This window comes from Pseudochaenichthys georgianus, chromosome 3 (genome assembly GCF_902827115.2).
Source record: "Pseudochaenichthys georgianus chromosome 3, fPseGeo1.2, whole genome shotgun sequence".
Taxonomy (NCBI): domain Eukaryota; kingdom Metazoa; phylum Chordata; class Actinopteri; order Perciformes; family Channichthyidae; genus Pseudochaenichthys; species Pseudochaenichthys georgianus.
In genome coordinates, this window is record NC_047505.1 from 20,785,947 (window position 1) to 20,812,230 (window position 26,284).

The 26,284-nt window shown below is 39.5% G+C and overlaps 1 long non-coding RNA gene across 1 annotated transcript; it reads right to left on the reverse strand.

Moving 5' to 3' along the window:
- Window positions 1–4,737: 4,737 nt before the first annotated feature.
- On the reverse strand, window positions 4,738–22,395 carry LOC139433127 (uncharacterized). Its single transcript, XR_011642706.1, has 4 exons — window positions 21,821–22,395; window positions 7,039–7,185; window positions 5,702–6,094; window positions 4,738–5,140 (listed from the first exon to the last, which is right to left on the reverse strand). It is a non-coding gene; the product is annotated as an uncharacterized lncRNA (long non-coding RNA).
- Between the last annotated feature and the right edge of the window lie 3,889 nt (window positions 22,396–26,284).

Here is a 26,284-nt window from a genome sequence, read left to right on the forward strand (position 1 = left end):
GGACAGCCCAACAGTGGAAACTTTCTCAGTATGATAGAACTTTTAGCATGTTACGATCCGGTTCTGAAAGAACTTGTTTAGCGACCACAAGGTTCTGTGAAATACTTGAGTCCAGCAGTTCAAAATGAGATAATAATTTTTTTCTGTGATCATGGACACCACCCAAGATATTTCCAAAAGAGACCAAATTAGCCAAGTGTATAGATATGTGACAATCCAGAGGGATGAAAACGACAACGCAAAATATATCCTGATAAACGAGGCTTTCTTGGGGTTCGTGGAAACAGTGGACACGTCAGCTCGTGAACTCCAAAAGAAAATCCTGGACAGTGAGAGTAACGGATTTCACCTGAGCAAGTGTCGGGGCCAGGGATACGATGGCGCGGCGAACATGAGTGGGGTCTATTCAGGTGTGCAGGCCAGTATCATGGAGATGGAACCGCTTGCCAAATATGCAACCCGGTATCACGCCAAGACGTGAACATGTGACGCTTTACCATTGCTGGGAGACGTGAAGATGTCACGGTTGGTTTCGTCTTTTCAAAGCGTGACAGCTACACGGTGTTGTTAACAGTGGAGAAATAACTGCAAACCCCGACCTAATGATTTATTTTGTAATAGCCACACTCGATTACGCCGATTTTCTTGTTGCCCCAGCTGGTCGACACCTCTTTTAGCAGAAACAAAGGCTACATTAATGTATTAAATCGATGTTAATCCATGCGTGGAGATGTAGAACAAACGGACGTGACGTTGTGAATAGACGTCGATGATTGGATGGTTATCCGCAATGCATGCTGGGATTTGGTGTTTATGTGATGTGAAATCTGAAAACGTTTTTTAAAAATACAATAATACTTTATTCCGAGTGTACTTGCTTTTCTCTTTGAAAGTCATCATATAACGGCATTGTAATACACGGTTCGGCTGCATTAAATATTACATATCTGCCGTAATTCTCTATTTATAGAGCCCTGCTGATACGTGCTCCTGTTTGTCTCTGTCGACAAACAGGAGAACTGCCGCCAGAGCTGAATATGTGACGTGGATCATAAATATATAAGCAATTAAACATTATCTTACATTTATTTTCACACAATACGTCTCCTTGCAGTATCAACACTAATTCGGCTAATTTTGATATTTGATCCAATTGGTAGATAGGCTGTATTTACACCATAAAGGTGCACAGCTCTGATATAAAGGGACACCCAGTGGTTAAAGCATGTTATTGAATTTCATTTTTATTTTTATTATTAGATATTAATAGGATCCCTATAAAGTATATTCATTACTCGTTATTCTCTACTAATAGTTAAAGGGATAGTGGAAATCCGCGAATTTTGGGTTTAACTTATGTATTTTAATTAAAAATAAGCATAATAAACAATTTTTTTATATTTCATGCGCCTAGTTTCATTTTATTTTCAATTTTACTGCTCCCGACCACGCCCTCTCAATGAAACTAAATACTTCGGGAATCTTCGGGTGATGACGAAAACAAAGGAAGACGGGCACAAACATTGGACGAGGCACGAGTATTTTATTATGTTTTCTGGCTGATTTAATGCATCGTTAGCCTGTACCATTGTGTACAACGCCATTTATTGCCTGTCGATTAGGCGACCGGAGGCCTCGTCATCCGATAATCCGGTACACAGTGTCGAATGTGTACACTACAGTCATCATATAGACATGATAGACTAACAGTACTGTGAGTACAGCCTACACTTGACAGGCAGCCTGGCTAGCCTAGGATTAGGACCATACTACGTCAAAAGACCGATTGGCTCTAGCTGTATATCATGCTAGTATACAATTCATTTACATTTATTCATGTAATTAATGCCCATAAGGCTGTTACATATACAATAATAAATGTGACAAGATCATTTATGTGAACCTGACCCTGGTATGTTATGAAATGTACCCTACATGCAGTCATCCTCGCGCATAGCCATAGGCCTACAGTACATGCATGCCAACTTTTGCAATATATAATATAGCGCCTAGCGTGAGCTATGCTTAGGGACCTACCAGTCAAGATTATTTGTGCGTAGGGGTGCATCATCTGGCGCCTGGTCCTGGTCATCCTCGCCATTGCCCATGCCGTGAACTAACTCCATCTCCTCGGGCTCGAACAAATAAGGACGTAATGGTCCATCGTCTGGCTCAATATTCTCACCATCGTCGCTTACTGAACCGGATTCAGATTCAGTTCCTAAAACTACATTTTCGCAGGAAAGCCGAGAGGATGTTTCTGACTCGCTATCATCACTGGATACCTCGTACAATCCTTCTTCTTTGTCTGGTATATTTGCCCTTCCATGTTCATTCTGCATAGACGCCGTGGTTTGTTATTGTTTCGTCTTCCTGAGTTTTCCTCACTTCCGGTTTGGCTGACTCATCATTTTGTTTCTAAAAAAGTTCGGGGAAGCTGCAATAAAGTGCTTCTAACATGCGTAAGGCAATTATTATATTTTTTTAATCAGGTGTGATTGTTTTGGTACGTAATTATGCTTGTATATAAGTTAAAATGAAACTATTTGTGGTTCAATTTCCACTATCCCTTTAATTAAAGACTGTATATAATAACTAGTTTGCACATCCCTTTCAAGATTTCAAAATGAATGAAAAACTTGGGTCGCAGGTTCCTCAAGTGCATTACAAGACATCTATCAATATGTGTGTACTACACCATTAAACTGTCATTCTGCACATGCAGAGCACACAGCACACAGCACACACAGTGACATTTGTATCTACAGATACATATTAAGCCTGACAAAGTACTTAACGTCTAATATATTGCTTTCCTGCAATGTTAACTGTTTATTGTTTAAGCACTTATTTCTTTATTATGTGTTTATTATTAAACTGATATTATATATATGTATTATTATACTCTTAGATGTATGTAGATAGTATAACAAATTTGCAGAATGACAGTTTAATGGTGTAGTACACACATATTGATAGATGTCTTGTAATGCACTTGAGGAACCTGCGACCCAAGTTTTTCATTCATCTTGAAATCTATAGAATACTATAGAAAAATCTATGGACGAATTCTATAGACATTTTCTGTAGAATACTACAGGATTTTTGCGGATATTCTATAGAAATTGCCTACATGTTTTACTATAGATTCTTGGAAATAATCTATAGAATACTATAGAAAATATATACTGTGTAGATGGTTTTTTTGTAGAAAATAATCTATAGAATCCTATAGAAAACCCCATGGATGCTTTCTATAGAACTGTTCAGTAGAATACCATTCTGTAGAATACTATAGAATTTGTGACCTATATTCTATAGAAGCTGTGGACATTTCTATATAACTTCTATAGAATACTATAGAATGTTTGCAGATATTCTATAGAATTCACCTATGCATTTTACTATAGATTCCACCAAATAATATATAGAATCCTATAGAAAATTGCTATTGTTTTCTATAAAATTGTTCTGCAGAACTTATAACATTAATTTACGGGAATTGTCCTTAAAGATTTTACAGGAAAACACTGTAATTTTACAGATGTATCTGCTCTTTTTACAGTCAATAACCTTTAATAAAAGTACAGCACTAATAATTCTACGGGCAAAACATTCGTAAAAAAACCGTCAAATGACTGGCAGCAGCGGCTGCCAAACAAAAACCATAAAATTAAAGTAAAAATACTTTAACTGAAATAAAGTGCAAAAGCAATTGGTATACAGAAATTGTCGTTAAAGATTTTAGAGGAAACTTTCCTCTCTTTTCAAAATCCATTGTCTTAAAATGTTACATTAAAATACCTTAAAGGTGACATGTCATGCTTTTCTGGTTAGTACCCGTCCCCTTGTGTGTTATGAAGGTTTTTATGCATGTAAATGGTGTGCAGAGTCAAAACCCTCAAAGTACACCCTGTAGCGAGTACAACTCTAAAACAGAAAATACCTCCCCAAAACGCCTCGTTGGAGATACGTCACTGTCCATTTGATTCTTCCGGGTACATCAGGATGTCATGTCGTCCCCGGAACGAAATGGACCAATCCGTGGAGCCGTTACGTTACGTCCGCGGAGCCGTTATGTTAAGCCCCCGCTGATTGGTCCAAATTGACCAATCCACGGACTTTCTCACACACTCAGTGCAGGCAGCTCTGCTGATTTCTCCTCCCTGGCTGCAGGCTGATAACAGACAGTTGGGATCGCGGCGAAATTCTCTCTGCAGACCCATTCTCACAGTGTTTATCAACCTTGTTCTTACTCAATATCAAGCCACACTTATTGTTTTTACTTCGGCTGTGACTTTGTGTGTGCTCAGGTTGAGTTTGGCTGTGTTTCGCTGTGCATCGCTAAACAAGGAAATCACACCTCCACGGAGCTCAGCGCGATTCACAACGTCCCGACTGGTCCCGACCAATCGGGAGGGGGGGGGGGGGCAAGAGCTGCAGCGAGCCGTTTAGTGGAGAAAGTGAATACTGCTGAATACACATTTTTTACAGAGATGCTGTATGCGAAACCAATGTGAGTTTGGAAGATTGCACAGTATAAATCTATTCTAGTAGACCTCAACAATGGAATTATGATCAGTGGAAATGGCCATGACATGGGACCTTTAAATAAAGTTCTGATGAGAAAAACAGTTTTTCACATTTTTTTTTTATTAGATTTGTATGATCAAACTCTAAAATAAATACAGAACCTAAAGTTCTAACGGGAGAATACTGTTATTTTGCAGCTTTTTTCTAATATTTTCCAATCAAACAGGTTCAACAAAATGACATCACAAAATGTTCTGTAGGAAACAATTACTAATACTACTTAATAATATTTGTAGAATTATAGTACAACTAATGAATACAGCATTTCATATTTAAACATCATACTTATTTTTTAAGATTACTTTGAAACATTCTCAACTGAAAATAACAGAAATTACAAAATGGCGACATATGTTCACATTGTCAATTTGAAGGAGCAGTGTGCAGGATTTAGTACGTCTAACAATGGTAAATTCCAACCAATGGATAACTTGTTCACTCACCCTCCTATCCCAAGTTGTAGGAGAATGTATATTGGCTGCAAAAAAAAAGGCCCAATCATGTTTCCTCTGTCCATTCTGCGCTACTGTAGACGTGGCAGTGCAACCTAGAGGACAAAAAGATCAGAATTAGAAACGGGTTTATTGCCAGGTAGGTTCACACGTATGAGGAGGTGTCGTACATACAAATACAACATTTAAAAAAGTACACAGATAGCGAACTATATTAAAGGTGGGGTAGTAAGTTTGAGAAACCGGCTCGAGATCGCTAGAATTTGAAAATACACAATCGGAGAAAATCTGCCACTTCCTTATAGAGCCCCTCCTCCAACATACACGAACGCGCACATGACCAATGAAGGCACGAGATAAGTTTGTGCCCCGATGGAAGGCTGACAGGCAGGTAGGCTATCCAATAGGCCTGATTGGTTGTACTTTTTACAGTATTACGGCTTCTACAGATTACATTTTTTAATGGATTTTTTGTCAAAGCACTTAAGATATTCATTGCTATCGGGATGTTAAGAGCATTCCATGGAATATAACAAAAAGTGTATCTCGAGCCGGTTTCTGAAACTTACCTACCCCACCTTTAAGAAATAGAATGCACTAAATTATAGAATATAACATATGTGCAGTAAGCAATATTTAAACATTGCATTATTTACCATCCTGTGATCTCCATGCAGAGTCTGCGTTGTGGCTGAGGTAAAGTGTCAGTGGGGGGGCGGGCCTTGTTGAGGTGGCGAGAGGTTCTAGTCCTGATGGAGAGAGGTTCTGGTCCTGATGGAGAGAGGTTTTGGTCCTGATGGAGAGAGGTTTTGGTCCTGATGGGGAGAGGTTCTGGTCCTGATGGAGAGAGGTTCTGGTCCTGATGGAGAGAGTTTCTGGTCCTGATGTAGAGAGGTTCTGGTCCTGATGGAGAGAGGTTCTGGTCCTGATGGAGAGAGGTTTTGGTCCTGATGGAGAGAGGTTCTGGTCCTGATGGATTGTGTTGAAGGCAGAGCTGAAGTCCACAAACAGGATCCTGGCGTACAGTAGGTTCCTGCTGTGTCCAGGTGCTGGAGGAGGAAGTGAAGCAATAACTATTAGACAACCATAATGATGGATGTTATTATCAGCAGCTGCCAATAGATCCCCTAAATCTTGTATGATGGACCTTTGAAGCACACACACACACACACACACACACACACACACACACACACACACACACACACACACACACACACACACACACACACACACACACACACACACACACACACACGTTATTGAGAGCATCCCAAGGGCATTGATTATTTCATAAGTTTAGAAGGGGGGGAACATAGTCTAACAACAGTTCGCTTTTGTTAATTTTACCTCGAGCCAAACTTGTGAGACTTGTTTCTGAAATCCCTTTCTCTTAAAGTGAATAAATAAAAAATAAAACAATGGAGGTTACCCTAAAACTAACCACTGGATTGCTTGTCCAACATGACCTAGTCCATAAGTGAGGTAAGGGTGGGAACAATCAAACGCACCCTCCCAGGCACTGCGTGTTAGCGAAGTACAACTGGGATTTCGAAGAGGAAGATATGCTTGGTCAATTTTTAATAAAAAAGAAACACCAACAAATTGAGCACTTGAGTTTTCATTAGCAGCGCCTAGCTACAGCTGCGGAGCTTCGGTCAATACCACTAACAGTCTATTTCCTTAAGATGGTACATATCGATGAATCTATATTTTCATCTTCAGGTGATTGAATCTGCATAATGTCCCTGTACAATAAGATTCGAGCATTTTGTAATCCAGTGAGGAAATTCAAGACCAGTAAATATTGATTGATTAAACAACACTAAATACAATGTTAGTGTTTTCTTCAAACTCAGACTCTCTGCTGCGGCTGTACCTCAAAGACAAAACAATTGTCTGATGAACTTTGTTGAACAAGGTCTGATTGTCCTGTACTTGTACAATGTGGGGTATTTTTAAATACTTTAGACACAAGTTAGTTATTACTCACATATCAAAGTCTTTTTATCTGCAAGATGGAAGAATAGCTGGGTGCTGCCTGGAGAGACTGATGAGAGGGACACAGGCTGGCTTCAGCAGCTTTCCACACAAAGCCATCACATCTTGTCTTCCATAGTCCTCACTGTCCACTGGTGCTCTGTCAAAAGAGTGAACATCACAGCTGTCATGTTAACCCTTTGTTACACAACATACAACCAACATGTGTCAAAAGTAGTGCTGCGTACCTGGACTCACATTCAGGTTCAGGTCCGGACTCAAGTCCAGAAGTTCAGGCTTGTGTCAAGTTGTGAGTAACTAAAGTGAACTTATTGTGAGCTAATTATCAATTGAAAATTAACTCATAATCAACTCAAATTCAAACTCAGGTCAGGTTTATTGTGCTCCCTTCCAACTTGTGTCTACATTTCTCTACAAAGTACAAATGTAAAAATAACACTTGTTGCCACTTAGTCTACAAATGACTTATGACAGCAACTACAGTGAACTACTACAAAGTTCAAACATTTATTTCATTTACCAAACTAAAGTAACCAAACAGTCCCTGAGCTGACTGAGCCTACATCCCTAACACTTTGCTGAAAGGTAGAGTGTAGAGTAGACTATACGCATTACACTGTTACACATCTACTCTAGGCTACACTGTGAGTGTACTGTACAGCATGTATTTTCTACAACTCTACATGTGTACATTATACAGTACATACTACATACATAGTGATGTACATACATACTGTTAGAAATTAAAATCAATGTTGATATGACCTAATTTTGAATTAAATACACTATTTAATCTAAATCAGTTTTATTCTGAAAAAAACGGAAGTTCACACTATTTACTTAATACTTTTAGTCTGAAAATTCTTCACTTCCGGTTAGTATTAGCATGTGGCGAAATGCTCCGTTTTCAAACCGTGAGTCAAAGGTGAAATGACATGTGATGTTGTACACTGAGCACACTGGGATTAGCACTCATTTATTGACGCTGAATAACGTTGATCAGGGAATGTTTAAATAACCACAGACACCAGAATATACGGAAGTGCTAGTTTTTTTGCGAGTCCAAGTACCGGTTCCTGACGTTCCGGTTTTAACCGGACTTGAACCGAAACTTTTTACAAGTCCAGTACCGGTTCGGCGTACCGGTACGCAGCACTAGTCAAAAGTGACCCGAATTAGTTTAATTGTAAATATCTTTGCAATAAATTACTTTAACCATTCAGGATTCCAGGTATTCCTCAATTAACCTGTTTTGGATCAACACCAATTCTAATTTTTATTTTTCCCTTTCTTACTTTTTGAATAAAAATCATGTTTGTATCACTACACTTCTAAGGCACAACATGGGTCAAACATTACCCGTATTCTTTTGCTATGTTATTTCATGCATGGCTGAGTGTTTCTTTACTATACATTTTCAAAAATAATACATTTTAGCAGTGATTTGGACCAAGCATGTATGATGTAGTAATACAAAAAGTATTTTGGTTCACACAGTGTGACATTAGCTGTTAGCTTGTAATATATAGAGCAGAGCTAACTAGCAAGTTAGCCGAACGTTAGCGGTTAGCTGTTTATGCTAGCTGTTGGCTACTGAACATTAACAAACTAGATTCCGCTGTAAGAAATCTGTGAAACTTTATATTAAACTTGGCGACAACACTGTGACACGCCGCTGCATGTTTATGTGTAATTCTCCCGTGTTGGAGACGAGAGGGTGGGGGGGCAGCACTGCAATAAGCTGTAAGCTAACGTTAGCAGCCACCTGTCACGCCAGGTTTCCCGGGCGCAACATCTTGCAAGAAACAGCATCTCAGGGCTTCTTAACATTTAACAACCTATTAATGATGCATACCAACTTAACGGGAAGAAACTCAGCTAACTAAAAGAAGAAACGTAACCTTAAATAAAAAATAAAACATTCACAAACTAAGGAGTATCTAAATACATATTTAACTCCATTACAGTTGCAGGACTCCCCAGATCTCAAGTCTTCTGTTCTTTGTTGACGTCCCGATGCTCATATTTAACGTGTAGATGTAAAACGATCCCGATATTAATCCATAAACTCCTGCAGCAGACACACAGACAGCCGTAACTCGCAGGAGGAGACCCGCTCAAACTGACGTGGATGTTTCAAATGTGAACGACAGGCGCAGACAGTTCTCATTGGCAGGTTTCTTCGATTACGTTTATATTAACCAATCAGGAGTGTTGTGGACTCATTCCAAACATGCCTGACTTGTCTGCCGTGTTTTGGCTGAATTCTATTTCAAGTGCCGTAGCTCTGGCTGCCGGCCAGAATCCGAAAACCATACCTTATACTGTAAGAAGACTAAGGCTTATTACTGTATATTGACCAATGGAAAAAAAACACAGCAACAGAACACATACATAAAACAAGGATAACTGTAACTTATTGTTGAGTAAATAACAGTGTGTGTTTTAAACCTGGGTCCTCCCTAGTCCCTGCAGAGATTTCTCCACTTTCTATGATTTTTTTATTTTTTTAATGATATTGTCAACTGTAGATGTTTACAATATAGTAAGTTAGGAATTGAATGAGAACATATTTATTTACATTTGTTTCAACATTGGATATTTTGTGTTTCTGGTAGATTCAATCGAATATTGAGAACATTATTTATGTAAAAATGTTTTACTTACATTTTACGTTTTTTTTATTTGACGCTTTTTTTGACACTTTTATGTTTACCTTAAAATTACAAAGAAATATCTTAAAGTCTTATAATAGTAATACACTTTTATATTACGAGTTACATATTTAATTACGGATAATACTTTTTATTTTACGTACATCTGCATGTATTTTCTGAAAGTGCAAAAATACTGTAAATATTATATAGTAAATTATTATTATATAGTAAAACTGTAAAAAAAAATGGAAATAAACGTTATTTGTTGTTATTGTCAAAATACTTAAAGTAATGTTTTGGGTTGTTAATTTATAGTTAATATCTGTCATTTTACAGGATTTTGCAAGTTATTTAAAAAACCATGATAATTGCTATAAACATTTACAGTTATTTCCTGTAAAATTACGATCTTTTTTTACAGTGTAATAGACTGCAAAACAGAGTAGAGTACTGCAGACTCCAATGAGTTGTTTGTAACAGACTCACACTAACAATATATATTGTTATATGTCACTTGCTTTGATCTCCAGTTGTAACAGATAATTAGTTACATAACAAAAGTGATCAACGTATACGTACAGATGCAGTCACAGAAATTCTGGAGCATTTACATCAGAATACAAGGACAGTGACATTCATTCAGTTTAGAGTTCCATTCCAATATGTTGTATGGTTGTATATGGTTATGTATATGTTACATCATTTAATTGGGCACATAATCCAGTATACAGTTGTAAAGATTTCAAAGGGATCTACCCGTACAGCTTATGCAAAGCAGCTCAGTTCCACAAAATGATGTAGATTTAAAGACGAGTTTTATATCATTCTATATAATTCTATAGAATTTAGTATAGGTTGCATCAGAGAGAAAATGTCATGCATGTTTTCTTTGAATGCTATAGATTTCTACAGATATGTCAAGAGTCGGTTCTGTCCTATAGAATTCTTTAGAAGTTTATAGAAAAGTACAAATGTATAGTATTCTACAGAATGATCTAGAGATTTCTATAGTATTCTATAGAATTATTTAGCATGGCTTACAAATATGACTATGTTCGATAACAAGATTCTATAGGATTATATAGGATTTTATAGATTGTTTTGCTAAGTTGTGGACCACAGCTCAATGGCAGCCACATTTAGCGAAGTGTGCACAGCATTGCTGTTATATCTCACCATACCTGTTGCGACCGCAGAACGCTCATTCTCAAAGCTCAAATTGATTAAGACGTATTTAAGAAGCAGCATGGGACAAGAACGACTCAGTGGATTGGCAACACTCTCAATAGAGAACAGCAGGGCCCGGAAGTTAGACCTGAGCAGCGTTGTTGACGACTTTGCTGAGCGCAAGGCCCGCAAGATTAACTTCTAATGGTGATGAGTAGCTTTTCTCTTGTTATGGAGAGGGATCGGAGATTTAAATCTGTAGCAATGTAATTGTGACCTCTCTTATGTTGGAAAATGCGCATGGTGCGCACCTAACCTGTGTCTGTGATAACGTTTGGCCGCTGTGCCATGTTGAAGAATGATTCATTCTGTGATTGTGTGATTAGTTCACTGTGCCGTTGTTTTTTGAAGCATGATTTTTAATAGTCTAATAAATATAAAATAATTGCCAGTGTTATCAGTTGCAAGTGTGTATTTGTTGCAATAATGACGACTTGATTTGAAGCCTGTGTTTGTGAGTGAGAGTGAGAGAGTGAGAGAAAGAGAGATAGAGCGCGTGCTCCAGGAATAATGACGAATAGGCCTAATCAGAATCATTTCAAGTCCAGATTCAATGTTGTTTGCATAAGTAGGCTATATTTTTCGTTTCATTTATTTATTAAGTTAATTTTAGGGCTGTCAAGTTAACGCGTTAATAACGCGTTAACGCAAAAAAAAATTAACGCCACTAATTATTTTAACGCGATTAACGCATGTGTATTTTTTTCCTCGGCCGCCCGTAGTTTCAGAGCGCATCGAGTTTAAAATACCATCTACAAGCTGATGCTGACAGCCCCGCTCCTGCCGCCCGCTTGTGGCAGACCACACTTCCACGCTCACCGGCAGGCACCGACTGGCCATCGGGAGGACCGGGAGGGTGTGTGTATGTGTGGCCCGAGCGAGAGAGAGACCTTACGTGCATTGTTGTTGTTAGCATCTGGTGCTAGCTAGCTGCGCTAACGGATATAAGGAGCTGTTTAAATGAAAACAGAGGAGCGACATTTCGCCACAACTGCACCGAGCACTTGACTTTATGCAGGCAGCCAGACAGTGGGACATTGTACGAAAAGTCAGCACACTCAGCACGGATAGTGCGCAACATGATTGCAGCGTCCAGGCAGCTCCCGTTTGAGCATATGCCTTGAGTTGCACATAGCTCCAACGCACGCGATTAATCGATTAAATATTTTAATCGACTGACAGCCCTAGTTAATTTCAAGACAACTTTGGGAATTTTGTTTGTTTGTTATGAGTTTTAAATAGATTTTGAAAGTGGAGAGAGAGAGAGAGAAAAAAAAAGAAGCAAGCAGCGCTGAGTTGGGCGGGGGGGCCCAACAAAAATATTTGCACCAGGGCCAATCACAACCTTGTTACACCACTGGTTACACACCCACTGCACTGATTACCCAAGATCCTCAGCTATGGTTGAAGCTCGGTGATTGGATGTTTTAGCCGCAATGCACGTTGGGATATGGTGTCAATTAGGGGTGTAACGGTTCACAAACATTTCGGTACGGTACGTACCTCGGTTTTTAGGTCACGGTTCGGTACGTTTTCGGTACAGCAGAAAAAATTATCACAAAACATAACATATTTTTTTTTAATTATTATTAAACTGTGAATAATGTATTCACTCAAATAAATACAAAATATAATAAAATAAACATTAAGGTGCAGCATTTCGATGAACTGAAATAATCTGTATTTGAACTTTACTGTACTAGTACTCACAAAACATAAAATATTAGTTTTGGGTTTTTAATTATTATTAAACTATTAATATTCAGTCAAATAAATATAAAATATAATAAAATAAACATTAAGGTGCAGCTTTTTGATGAACTGAAATAATCTGTATTTGTACTGTACTGTAGCCTACTAGTACCTAAGCAGCCAGTTTGACATTAGGACTTGCTTGTGATTTCATGTTTTTTGAAAGAAAGATGAACTAACAATGTCTCCTGCCGTGGAGAACACCCTCTCGCTAGGGACAGAGGTAGTAGCAGATACAGCCAGGTAGCGCTTTGCTAACATGGCAACATAAGGACATTTGCCGTTTGTAATAACTTTGGCTCGGTCTGAAGTTTTTGCGAGTGGTGGAGGCTTAAATGCTAGTGGGAGTTGGGTTTGCAGCTTTGGTTCGGTCCACCTGTCTTTGTCCGTCATCCTTGTACGTAACTGCGAAACCAAAATGTTCCCAAACCGGAGACTTCAATGATGCTGGAGGATTTTCGAGCTCAACTTTATCTGCGTTCGCCATTTTGACAGTTCCTCAAATTACTGACTACATTTGAACGCATCCCTCTGACCAGCTCGTCCAATTAAATGACTTGCTCGCTCTATGACGCGTTGAACACAATGGGAGCAAATTACTCTGAATGCTGCGACGCAGCACCTGAGATTACTTCCAAGAAGTTGTTCACGTTTTCAATTTTTTTACGTTTAACGTTATATTCGTTCGGTACACTTCGGTACACACGTGTACCGAACCGAAGGGCCCGTACCGAATAATTTCGGTACGGGTACGTGTACCGTTACACCCCTAGTGTCAATGCAATATGAAATCCGAAAAACATTAAAAAAAGAGATAATAATACTTTAATCCGAGTGTGCTTGCTTTTCTCTTTGGAAGTCATCACATAACGGCATTGTAATACACGGTTTGGCTGCATTAAATATTACACATCTGCCGTAGTTATTTATTTATAGAGCCCTGATGAGAAGACCTTTGAACAAACTGGAAGAAATCCCGCCGAAACTGAATACGTGATGTGGATCATAAATATATCAGCAATTAAACAACATCTTCAATTTCTCTTCACACAATACGTCTCCTTGCGGTATCAACACTAATTCGGCTGACTTTTATGTTTGATCCAATTGGTAAATAGACTGTATTTACACCATAACGGTGCACTACTGATATAAAGGGACTTGTCGTTTTTAGATTAAAGAATGTAATATACTGAGTTGAAAGAATAGTGAGGGGTTTTGGGTGATGGGAGACACATCTATGGAATCAGAATTTCAATAGCTGATATTATTATGTTTTATTAACTATAGACCACTGGTTTTTTAACCCGCACCGCCTAGTGGTTAAAGCACTAACAGCAGCATTGTGTTGTTGAATGTTATATTTGATGAAAACATTTAAATATTAAGAGTAGCTCATACAAAATAGGGGGAAAGTAGAAGGTCAATGATTGAAATAAAGAATAGAAAATATCAAGAAGATACTGTAGTGATCTCTACAATAAAACAGTTTAGTGCAGGATGTCTAAAGATATTAACAGGAGGATGTGCAAAACAGAAAAACTAATAAGGCTTTATTTAAACATTAAAGAATACTTTAAGTTAAGGTCTTCTTTTGAATAAGAAAAAACGTTGGGGGTATCAACAGATAAATATTAAGTCTGACAAATTACTTAAAGGTGGGGTAGGTAAGTTTGAGAAACCGGCTCGAGATACCCTTTTTTTGTATATGGGTTGTATATATTTCACATCATTAATCAGAATCTGCAAAGTAACTAAAATACATGTAGTGGAGTAAAAATACCAGGTTAACCTCTGAAATATAGTGGAGTAGAACAAAGTAGTACATGCTGCTGTAACAAAAACATTTCCCAACTTGGGATAAATAAAGTATATCTTATCTTATCTTATCTTAAGATGATCGATGGCTACTGCCATATTTGCAAAATTTGCCTCTGAACCTTGACAAGTGGATGTTTCAGGCATATCAATTAACAACAGGAGGGGTCACAGACATAAGACCAGCTGTTAAATAAAGCTCTTCTGACCTTAGCTGTCATGTGGGTACATTAATGCTGCCCATTATGGACAAAAGCAATTTTCACCCATTTATAAATTATATGTTTTACATTTGATAACACCTCTGTGTTTCGTATCCCTTAAATCTCAAGGGGTGTTCACAGTTTAATACTGATAACTTCTAATTATGGGAAATACGAAAACGTCTTTTAAAACTACAAGAGATGTGCCATAGAACATAGAACACACAATAGCCAGCATGTGTAGTTCTGGGGGGGGGGGGGGGGCTGGGCTGGACCCGTCCAAGTCCAGTTTTGGATAGTCTGCCGTTGTTCCATTCCATTTCAAAGAGCTGTTTGACGCTCGGTGTAACCTTGTCGCACTGCCACTCCAACATCCAATCATAGAGCTTGAGAACTAATCACGGGGTTTGTAAAGCAAGGCGGATGTTGTAGTCCCAAACGATAGCTCGGGATTCTGGGTAGTGTAGTGTCTTTGGAAACTCTGTAGTGTCTAAAATCCATAACAACTATTTGTTTCTCCGAATCGAAGGTAAAAACACAAAAGCATTGTACACAATTTAAACCAATCAATATTGTGTAATTAACAAGGATGAACTGATGTTTTTTAGTGGATGAGTAATGCAGATATCACTGTGTAATGATTTGACAGTGAGGGGAATACTTCCGGTTTTATTATGAAAACTTCGAGACCGGAAATACTGTTTTCACCCCGTGAGGGTTGACGCTAACTTTACATGGAAGCTGCCGCATATACACGTTCTCCTGGCGAAACCTCAAATCATCTTCATAATATCTATCAAACTATAGATCCTACACATCCACTGGACGTAGATTATAAAAGTACAATATACACTTCTCCCTAGAAATCTAATCAAAAAGCATTTTAATGGCCAAACTATTGCACAATTTAGGATTTTCCAGAGAGGATTATTTGTGAATAAAAGAATCTCCGGAGCGTTTGCAATCAAGGGGAACATGTTTTTCTTGTATAACCACTAGACGTGCTACACTTTAAACCGTGACTCTGGGTCGTAATAAGCTGCTGAACAATCGACCTATATGGTTGTTTTTTGAAGGAGGACAGGCTGATATATTAATACTGCCCATTATGGACACAAGCAATTTTCACCCATTTATTAATTATATGTTTTAAATTTGATAACACCAATGTGTTTAATACTGGCAACTTCTAACTGTGGGAAAAACGTTCCCAGTAGAGACGTCCCATAGAACATTTTGCGAAACACAATAGCCAGCATGTGTAGTTCTGGGGACTGGACAAAAAGACGTGTTGCAGGCACGAAACACACAACCAATAGAAATGCATTGCTTTTCAAATCGTTCTGTGACATGAAAAAAAGGGGAAAATCGTGTTGTTGAACACAAATCAATAGATTAAATGTCGTGACTATAACACGAAATGCTGTGAGACTGGGTTGAATATTTTTAACAGTATTGGTGCAGTGCCTTTTCAGTGGGGCAAGATATAGCAAATATGTGTGCCTATCCTGCTATTTGTGTTTATTCTTTTAATCACACAGCGTTAAGAAAAATCTAAATGTGCCTACATAACTGTCAGTTGCAGCCGTAGCATTATTATTGATTTAACTAGCAGTATATTTTTAAAACATTTTAAAATGACCATCTTGAACAGCTACAACATTCAAATATTTCTAGGCAGATTGTGGACAGTAACAAAGTACATTTACTTAAGTACTGTACTGCACTCCCATTCAGGCAAATAGTGTTTCGCTTAGCTGAACAGCCAATCAGAGTGATTTCTTTTGCCGACAGCCTCCGAAGGCTCCGCGGCCGATTCGACATGTCGAACCGGCGGCGGAAGGTGTTGGAACGGCCGAAAGGACACAAAGGTGCGGGACACACCAATCTGAGTAGGGCGACAGGCAGAGATGTGGTCGTTACTAAAAAAAAGTAATATATTACATATTACTTTAAAAAAAAAGTAATATATTACACTACTTCGTTACTCTCTACATAAAGTAACTCGTTACTTTACTCGTTACTTTACTCGTTACTTTACTCGTTACTTTACTCGTTACTTTACTCGCAGGGCCGGCCCGCCCCTCCCTACAGGCAGATCACGCAGACTGCGGTGCACCTACAGTGTAAGCGCGCCACAGTTTTGCCTCTGCGAGACTCCACTTGCACCCCCAATTACTATTGCATTAAGGAAGACATAACACAAGTCTTTCTTTTTATATGCTCTAAAATAGGCTACCAGCCTACCACAACAAGCTAACAGTCTGTGAAACGTCAGGACACTAATTAATGAAACCAGTTCAAGACGCATTATTCTTATCATTCTTTATGAGCGCAGTAACGGTAAGGTATCTAATTACTTATTTATTTAGTATTCCATAACTTAGTAACAGAGATGGTTAAACTAAAGTGGTAGAGACATGGCAGAATTCCTACAATGAAGCGGGACATTGAACTGTTCACCCGTGAGAGGGCGATCAACAAAAGAGAGCGAGCGGCCCGTTGAGGGAGTTTACAGATGAAAAGACTCAGCCATGTTTATGCAGCACTGCACGTGGAGATGTGGTCTCGCAAGTCGTGCAGATTACATAGGCCTACATGTATATAAACCTGCGGCGGAAACCCCTCTTGTCTCTCAGTGAGTGTGATTATGTTATAAAAGTAATGAAGTAACGCGTGTCGGGGCAATGTTAGTAACTGTAGTGTGATTACTGAATTATAAAAGTAACGCGTTACACTACTCCATTACCGACAAAAGTAATATTATTACAGTAACGCGTTACACCCAACTCTGGCGACAGAACGCTACATCGATTAATATTTGCCAGGGCTGTCCAATTTTCGAATTTGATCATGGTCAGTTTCTGGCATCCCTAATCGACGGCCAGACATTTATCGACATCTAGCGACGGCCTAAATCGGCTTGGTGTGTCCGGGCCTTTACACTCTGGGAAAACAAATCTAAACCGTTTGGATGACAACATGCCAGCACCCCGATAATCTGTGATGCAAAGTGAAAACAATAATGTCAGAGATGCTTGGAAATATTAGATCAGCACATATGCTTGGTATTTCCCAAGGTTAATTCATTAAAGGTGGGGTAGGTAAGTTTGAGAAACCGGCTCGAGATCGCTAGAATTTGGAAATACACAACCGGAGAAAATCTGCCACTTCCTTATAGAGCCCCTCCTCCAACACACACAAATGCGCACATGACCAATGAGGGCACGAGATAAGTTTGTGCCCCGATGGAAGGCTGACAGGTAGGCCATCCAATTGGTTGTACTTTTTACAGTATTACGGCTTCTACAGATGACATTTTTTTATGGATTTTTTGTCAAAGCATTTAAGATATACATTGCTATCGGGATGTTAAGAGCATTCCATGGAATATAACAAAAAGTGTATCTCGAGCCAGTTTCTGAAACTTACCTACCCCACCTTTAAGTGTCAAACCAATTTTTGAAGTCCCTGGTATCGGTAAATGGGAGTAAACAAACCAAAATAAATTCATTAACTTCCAGGAGAAAGGACATTGCTTTCTCTTAGTAGTCAAATAAATAAAATAGGCAATGTGCTATGTGCATATAAACAAGAATTATGATATACCTTTAAGGCAGCCAGAGAAATAATTTTGGATCAGCAAAGCCATTCAAACTCCTACCAACAGCCTTATGACATGTGACCTACGACTGATCTTCATTTGACTGGTCAATTTTTATACCATACTGCGCGTCATGGGAAAAAAACTGAAAAGGCAGCGACAGCAACATCCTCTAGCAAGAGTACACCCAGTATATGCTGGAGTAGATTTTAACTACCTGTGTCCTCAAAGATTTAGGTTAATAAATTGTTTCAGGCCACAAAAGTAAAATCTGAAGTATAGGAAGGAGAAGGCAGTGGCTTTGGATAAGGAACCATAACATTGAGTTAAGTGCTGTGAAGTGATGGCTATTATTAGTAGACAGCCACACATCACTCTCAGCCAGTTGAATACACGTATACAGCCAATTGTGTTCCTGAACGGATTGATAGGATGTTTCAAGAAGAGTCCCTTCACTTAAACAACAAAAAAAGGGTTTATAACCAACAGCTAAGAGAGATAGTTACAGTTTTATGAAGTGAATGGACTTTTTGATTCTGAAACCATTGACACAATTCCTAGAAAAACTACGAAAAAACTTTACTATATAATTATTGATCACTATTTGGCTATATTGAAAAAGAGATACGTGGATTATCCATACATTTGTTTTGATGCATCACAAAAGCATACCATGTACACAAATGTTTTATTGTGGTACTAGGGCAGATTTATAGTTTCTGCCCTTTGGGGACATGTTGGCATTGTATAACACAAAACAAAGCTCAATTTAACCTTGAAAGTAACACTGCAAAATTCACCCAACATGCAATTGATAGGTCTTACCAATGTTCGAAACAATCACAATTCTGATTTGATCAAAATTAAACCTGGATTCAAATAGTTAATTCAATCTGTTTTCCCCGATTTCTCGAACATTCCTTTGTCAGAATGGGTGTACAAATGACAGCAGGCCTGTAAGATGTTGTTTTTTCATGTGTATAATTGTCATGATGTCAGTCATGCCCATCACTTCTGTTATTTCATCTGTTTTTGAAAAACAGGGACAAAAACAGATGGGCCGATTTTTCGGATATTACATGATTTTCTATTCCAATCAGAAAGGCAGAGACATGGAATTTTTCCTATTTAGTACTAAATTGAAACTGAAACACCAGAGATGTTACTTGGGGGACTTGGCCATCAAGCACTGTATCCCTCATTCTAGAAGATGCACTAGAGCCATCTCAATCCAATGTTTCTGTCGTCCTTGAAACTCAAATGACTTCCACAATATCAACATGTTACTGGACATGTAATCTATAATAATTATGTATTTGTACTGTATACATAAATGTAAACTTCACCAACAACAATCAATTGGCTGGTGATAAGTATAATGCAAACAGAAGTGTGCTGCCTTAAGCCACAACATATATATATATATATATTTTAAAAGCACCGTACTTCCTTTGTGTGTATGTTTGTTTATGATTGATTCAGGAGCAACAGTGTTTGGCTTTAAAAAATGAATGGCAAGAGGAAGAAATGCTTTGCTCAGTGTGGTGTGGAAGAACTTCACTGGCTTGCAGAGAGCCTTGATCTCGACCCCATCCAACAGCTTTGGGATGAACTGGACCACTGACTCTGAGCCAGGCCTTATCGCCCAGTGGCCAACCTCTCTAATGCTCTTGTAGCTGAATCGGTGAAAATCCCTCCTGCCAGATTCCAAAATCTTGCCTAAAGCCTTCTCAGAAAGGTGGAGGCTTTTATTGCAGCTTCTTACCATTTGTGGCTTTAGAATGAAATATTACAAATCTCGTTTTCAAGAGTGTAGTGTAGTGTAAAAATATTTTTTGTAGATATTTAAGCCTTCGTGCTCGAGACATAAAGTTTGTCCTGATTCTTAAGAGATTGTACTTACTGTACTAAATCATAATGCAGAAGGATCGGATTGAAGAAGGAGTATGCAATAACTTAATCAAGGATTAAAGCCTTGGTGAGAAAAGTAGGTTTGCTAAATTTGATTTTGCAAAATTCACGTATTCTCCACAGCTAAGCCAATGACATCCTTCTGCAGTCAGACACACCGCCAAATGACTTCCAAATCCAATTGGCTTTGGCGTATTATATAACTACCTCCTTGGGACTTTTCGTTTTCACCACTTAAGATATCACACATCAAGACAGTAAGTATTCATCATGCATAGTGCTCTGTCCATTTACACACACACACACACACACACACACACACACACACACACACACACACACACACACACACACACACACACACACACACACACACACACACACACACACACACACACTCTCACACACACACACACACACACACACACACACACACACACACACACATACACACACACACACACACACACACACACACACACACACACTCATACTATACACATGCATCGCAGATTTACATCTAGATTGTTTCTTTATTAATTTCCCCTCCCCTGAAATCCAATTACTGACCATGGATTCTTGCACATTACATTCAATAGGAAAACATTGTTGACTGATCACAGCTAAGAAACCCGGCGATTGCTTTTCATTTCGTTAAACAATTGTATGTTCGTCTCATTGTTGTAAAGCCACAGATTCAAATGTGCTAGTTATCTTTTTGTGAGCTATTTGGACCACAATATTTTTGCACGCTTCACTGACAATAAAGTAGAGCAGATAATATATTTTCATCAATTTAGAGTGAAGTTATCTAATCTCATCAAATGCCTTATCATTGAACTTTATAGTATTTTTATCGAAAATCAAGACACCTGAAGTGATTTTAAAGCCAGATTGTTATGTTTTGCATGCCGATTATTTCATAGAAGAAGAGAGCACAACCAGAACTAAACTGCTACTGTTTAAAAATACCTAATTGTTTACCGGCACGTAAAAACACAGGATGAAGGGTGTGGTTCATTGTGAAGTGAAGACTGATCAGGAAAAGAACAGGCAGAAATAAATGGTGTTAGCCCTTTCAAAAAGGCAAGTTTTGGAACTCAATAAGATAATGCCTCATTAAAAATTATATTTAAAAAAACAAATAATAATTCGATAAAATGTAAGTCATCAACTGGGCAAGTTTTATAATCTTATCCATTAGTACAAGTGTTTAACCTATTCACCTGCTGTATTTCCCCTTATAAAGAGGCCCTGTTACGCTTTTAGGGGTTTGCCCTTTCCTGAAGTTTGTTACAGTAAATTAGACCCTCCAGAAAAACGCGGGTAAAAATCCTTGATTATGCGATTAAACATGCAGGTTTTTTATGTGATTTTATGCGGTGAAATTGCGGGAAGTTGAGAAATATGCTAAAAAAAAATTGGAAATATTGGCTGTCTTATTTATTCTCTCTCACACACAACCTGCCACTAACGTTAAACCCCTTTACTATTCAATTAAACACATTCAATGTTTATTGTAAAAGCAATTGGGCTATTTTAATCACGCTCTCTCTCATTTACTTGTTCGTTATCTGACCAGCTTCAATCTTGGCTACTCACTTCGTTTCTTGTAGCCCTCGAAAGGGTTTTGGAGGTTGATGCCTCGGTGAACGTGAGTTGTTTGGCATTCTTGTCCGCAGCAGCAGAAAGCATTTTCAAATCTTTGAATGAATCAAAGTGGGTCGTCACCGTCGATTTTCTCTTATGCTCCAACACAGTTGCACGGGGTGCAGAATAGTTTTCCCCCACTTTCGTGCAAGACATCGGAGTACTGCTTTGCCCGGTCTTTAGCAGAAATGTTCATCGGTAAATGAGATGGATTAGATTTTTTCATCTTGGTGTCACATCACTAAGCCACCAGTGTGGGAGGCGGGACCCCCAACGGGACAGGACATAGGGCTGGGAGGACCCCCGGCAGAAGAGTAGTCTGCTGGACCTCCAACGGGACAAGGCATGGAGTTGGCAGGACCCCCGTTAGAAGAGTAGTCTGCGGGACCTCCAACGGGACAGGACATAGGGTTGGCAGGACCCCCGGCAGGAGAGTAGACGACGGGACCTCCAACGAGACACCTATATGCCGCACTGGCCAGCTATGTACTGGCTAGCGGAGATATATCAGCTGCTGTGCGGGCGGCCATGGCAGCTCCCACTACGCAGGGACATACTGTCCCAAGCGGGGGTGGCGATCTTTCACCCACACCCAGAGCGCTTGGCTCTATGGGCTTGGCCCTTGAGTGGTACAATCTGAATACAGTGTGACATGAAGCTGACCCTGGCAGCTGCCAAGCGAGCCAGTGGCACTCATGCGCTATCTGTACAGTCTTCATGCACTCAGTTCGCCCCAGGGCAAACAGAGTGTGGTTGAAGCCCAACCCTGCCTTTACTCATGGTACCTGTCACTGTAAATAGAGTTTTGTAAACTGTACCCTGTACATTATGTTGTATGTCATCCTTATTGTTGTTCTGTTGTTTTTATGTTACATGTGTAACTAATGACCGAAATAACGAGATCGCGGATACAAGCGGCCGAGATGGGTTTTCTCCGCAGGGTGGCTGGTGTCTCCCTTAGGGATAAGGTGAGAAGTTCGGTCATCAGGGAGGGACTCGGAGTTGAACCGCTCCTCCTTCGCGTTGAAAGGAGCCAGTTGAGGTGGTTCGGGCACCTAGTTAGGATACCACCTGGGCGCCTCCCTAGGGAGGTGTTCCAGGCACGTCCAGCTGGGAAGAGACCAACGGGTAGACCTAGGACCAGGTGGAGGGATTATATCTCTTCGCTGGCCTGGGAGCGCCTTGGGATCCCCCAGTCAGAGCTGGTTGATGTCGCCAGGGAAAAGAAAGTGTGGGGCTCTCTGCTGGAACTGCTACCCCCGCGACCCGACCACGGATAAGCGGGAGAAGATGGATGGATGGATGGATGTGTAACTAATGTCCTGCAGGTCACCCTTGAAAAAGAGATATTTTGATCTCAAGGGGCTTCACCTGGTTAAATAAAGGCTACAAACAAACAAACAAAGGGGTTGGTTCAGGTACCACATTTGACATTGAGGCATCCTCCCCGCCACTGTATTCCTCCGGGGAACAGCGGCCGGATTTGCCGTGTCCAGCCCGTGCTTTATGCACGCACAGGGACAGATCAAGGGTGCTTCGTCATAATGACCAAACCCCTTGTGTCCTGGGCTAACCCTTATAAGGGCAAGACTGTTACTAAGCAACGGCTCTCCCACTGGTTTGTGGAAGCAATTGCTTTGGGGCCCATACGAGTCAGAGTTCGCAGGCACCCTCGGGTCCGCGAACTCTTTCGACTCAGGGTCTGGCTGCATCCTGGGCTCTGTCCAGGATGTCTCCCATCCAAGACATTGGTGCAAGCGGCGAGCTGGTCCGCCTCTTAACAGGCTGGACGTTCTACTCCCAGTGTGACTCAAGCAGTGCTGGGCACCTGGTTGAGTCAGAGCTCTACCTGTTAAAGTTCTGGTTGGTCTGGCAATACGGGAGCTACAATTTCCCATAGTGAGACATCAAACGGAGTGTTATGAATGAGAACTATAGGTTACTTAAAGAGCTTACGAAATGAAGGACAATACTGTTCTTATTACGATAATATATATACTATTATTAATGGGAAATCATGTCATTCATGACAATATGCCCGCAGTATTTATAAATCGTGGTTTATTACAACTTTCCATGCTCACTTCCGATGTTACACGACCGCTCCGAACAAAACAGCTTTCGCCGGTTAGTGACGTCACGCACATCACGAGTAGAACACCTGTTGAATAATACACTACCTCTGTGGCTGATGTCGGACTCTGGAGACAGAATCGAGTGACAGACAAGACTCATTTGGCGGAGATCCGATGCGGCAACAGAACACAGACTGGTATACATTTGACTTTAATTCATAGAGATTCTCAATAAATAGTAAATAAATAATAATACATCGTAATGTAGCAGGCAAACTTGGCTCAGGCAACAGAACAGAGACTGGTATATACATTTGACTAAAATTCAGAGATTCTCAAAAAATAGTAAATAAATAATAATGACTCTGCTGAAATAACCAGTTTAGATACATATAGCTGGTCAGGCTGTTGTAAATTGACCAGCCAGTATATATTAGGCTGGAATGGTTGGCTGGAGAGGGGTTTTGGACACTTCAGCTGGCCAGGATGGCTGGTTTATCCATCTATCACCAGCTTATGTTTAATAATAGTATTAAATATACCCTGCTGGGAGCTTACCAGGATTCCAGGTGACCAGCATACATTAAATACTGGTATGATTATTTAAACAAGAGAACATAAATATATTACAAAGATTCATTGTGTCATGTATTCTGGTATCTACAAAATAAAGACATTGTATAGTGTTCACAATAGTATTTTAATTTAATAAATAGCTAGTTAATATAATAAAATACACAGTAACAATACAATAATTATACAAATAACAACCAACCTGCAAATCAACCTACACATCAAAATAAATATATTATCTAAAACCGGTGCATTTGATTTAAAATAAAAGTAATACATAGAATTCAATATTTAAATGGTAACAAAAACCATAACACTATGTATGATAAGAACAAGGCAACAAAGAAAGTGTTTGTTGTTTTTCCTTGTTCATGTCTATAATGTTTCCCGTTGTGTAGCGTCCAGCCTTTCCCAATCTGACCTGCACTTCTGTCTGTTGAAGCCACTTCTTGAAGCAAACTGAAAAGAAATGTACAGATATAAGTACACTGTAAAAAGAAAACTTAATATTTACGTTAACATTTGGGCTGCTGTGGTTGCCAGAACAGTTAAAGTATAATACATTACAAATTACAGTTGGTTGGCATAGAGTCTAGACGTTACAGTCAACAATTGCTTATGGTGAATTACAATGGCAAAAACAAATAGAGCTAGTGTACACGGTGCAGCTGTATTATCTGGGAAATAGAAGAATCGGATCAGGATTCGGTATTGGCAGACAATCAATATCAAATGAATCGGATCATTATTAGCATCTGATCACCTTTGTCGACTTGCAGCCTAAATACAAAGATAACTCCACTCGTCTCCTACCACTCTTACCTCTAATAAGCCTTGGTAGAACTAGTGTCCGAGTCATAGGGTCCAGAGGCCTGTACTACGAAGCCGGTTCAACCTAACCTGGATATGTTTGAGTTAGCCGGTTGGCCTAATCCAAAACATACGTGCTCTTGCTAAACGGTCCTACGACGCGGGTTATCAAGTGGATCGCTCAAGCCAGCCGTGTCCTATCTAGTTAGGTGCGCGTTCACATGAAAGGGGTGGTATCTGGAGCATTCGACCAATCACAAAACATGGAGAAGCGTACCGACAGCGCAGCGTCATACTTCCTGAATGAAAAGTGCACTTTAATACTAGTCAAATATGAAGAAGTTAAACTTTAAACATCCATGACTTAAACACTTGATCAGGATCAAAGCCACAGAGCTGCACCTGCAAGGTGAACACAGCTGGGAACAGAACAAGTGTTTGAATGCGTACATTAACAGGTTTATGATATCACTGCCCCGTCTAAAACACGATCTGACTTTCATTACATTTGACTCGAGTGTTTCCTCAACGTAATGTGTTGCTTAAAATAATACTTCTGCATACAGTATGTGACACTGAGTGTTGCACGGCCAAATACGGCTCAGCTGACTCAGATCAGGAGATATATGATATATTATGAAGTGATATGCCGCGGACTGTACTTAATGTACTCTGATCCGGTTACTTATGTTGTGGCCGATATTTAAGTAAGCTTTCTTAACGCTAATGTTATAATAGTCAGATTGCTCTGAAGATGGAGGTGATATTCTATTAATGTTCACGTTCACACAGTCGGTGATTTCTGCCGGCCGTCTTTCCTGCGACGGCAGCTTTTCTGTATTTCCTTTCTCCTGTAATATGACTTGATCGCTTTAAACTCCGCACACTGAGCTCTGATTGGTCAGCAGGCAGTGCTTTCACTGAGTTGAGCTCTTAGCCTGCAACCTAACCTGCTCCG